This window comes from Mercenaria mercenaria, chromosome 16 (assembly GCF_021730395.1).
Source record: "Mercenaria mercenaria strain notata chromosome 16, MADL_Memer_1, whole genome shotgun sequence".
NCBI classification, from domain to species: domain Eukaryota; kingdom Metazoa; phylum Mollusca; class Bivalvia; order Venerida; family Veneridae; genus Mercenaria; species Mercenaria mercenaria.
In genome coordinates, this window is record NC_069376.1 from 49,909,855 (window position 1) to 49,911,875 (window position 2,021).

Sequence of the window (2,021 nt, forward strand, 5' to 3'; positions counted from 1 at the left end):
CTTGACCTTTGAGCTACGGACCTGGGTTTTGCGTGTGACACGTCGTCTTACTGTGGTACACATTCATGCCAAGTTATTTGAAAATCCATCCATCGATGACAGATATGGACCGGACACGCCCATCAATGCACTATCCTTTAACGTCCAAGTGTGATCTTGACCTTTGAGCTACAGACCTGGGTCTTGCGCACTGCACGTCGTCTTACTGTGGTACACATTCATGCCAAGTTATTTGAAAATCCATCCATCGATGACAAAGATATGGATCGGACACGAAAATTGCGGACAGACCGACAGACGGTTCAAAAACTATATGCCTCCCTTCGGGGGCATAAAAACAGATTCCATGTACCCCTCCAAAATAAACTCCCTACTGTGGGAAATCCAGTTTGAAAGAATTGTAGAAAAACAAGAGGGCCATGATGGCCCTATATCACTCACCGGAGTACAGTTGCAAGTGAACGAATTTCTTAGACTAATATCACTCACCGGAGTACAGCTGCAAGTGAACGAATTTCTTAGACTAATCTTTAAAAAAAAAAATAGTAGAGTGGGTCAAGGTAAAGATTATGCAAGATTACTTTTGAAATTTGTAAAAAAATACTACAGGTTGTCCAAATCTTTTTGCTGTAGCTTAAAAACAAGAAAGTATGTCAGTAGGTCACATTGATGGTCACTGAAAGTCAGTTTAAAGATCGGCATGCAAAACTGTACACATCATCCAATTTTCAAGGTTGCATCTTAAAAAACAAGAAAGTAGGTCTGTAGGTGAAATTCATGGTCACTGAAAGTAAGTTTTAAGATCGGTGTGCAAAACTGTACATGTCATCCAAATTTCAAGGCTGTATCTTAAAAAAAAAAACAAGAAAGTATGTCAGCAGATCACATTCATGGTCACTGGAAATCTGTTTTAAGATTGGTGTGCAAAACTGTACACATTATCCAAATTTCAAAGATGTATCTTAAAAACAAGAAAGTAGGCCCAAAAATAGCAAATTTTGGCCCTTTAAGGGGCCCTAACTCTGGAACCCATGACAGGGTCTGGCCAGTTTTCGAAAAGAACCGAGATATTATGCAAATACAAGTTGTTTGCAAGTCTGATAGAAGCCGACTGCAAAATGTTGTCTCTATTGTGTTCACAAGCCAAAAATAGCACATTCTGGCCACTAAAGGGGCCATAACTCTAGAACCAATGAAGGAATCAGGCCAGTTTTCAAAAGGAACCGAGATATTATGCCAATACAAGTTGTGTGCAAGTTTTATTTAAGTCGATTGCAAAGTATGGTCTCTATCGTGTTCAGAAGCCAAAAATAGCAAATTTTGGCCCTTTAAGGGATCATAACTTTGGAACTCATGATGGGATCAGGACAGTTTTCGAAAGGAGCCGAGATATTACGCCAATACAAGTTATGTGCAAGTTTGATTACAGTTGATTGCAAAATGTGGTCTCTATCGTGTTCACAAGTCCAAAATAGCAAATTTTGGCCCTTTAAGGGGCCATAACTCTGGAACCCATGATGGGATCTAGCCAGTTTTCGAAACTGAGATATTATGCCAATACAAGTTGTGTGCAAGTTTGATTAAAATTGCTTGCAAAATGTGGTCTCTATTGTGTTCACAAAAAATTGTGGACCGACGACAGATGGACGACGGATGAAGGGCGATCACAAAAGCTCACCCTGTCGCTATTTGACAGGTGAGCTTATGATTAAATCTGTTAAGCCTTTCATAAATTATTCTCGGAAACCATGACTATGGCAAATTTTAAGTTGGAAAGGGGCCATATATATGTCATAAAATGGTGGTTTGTAGCCAAAGTTGGACTTGACCTGTATTTTATGATGTTACACCCGTGTACTAAAAGATATTTAAATCTGACAAGTCTTTTATGAGTTATTGTCCGGAAACCATGAAAACCAACAGACTTACAGACCGACCTTCGGACCAACCGACAAGCTCATTCCTATATAACTAAAACAGTCCTTAATGGCATGGCTTATTAACAATAACAAACACAAAAC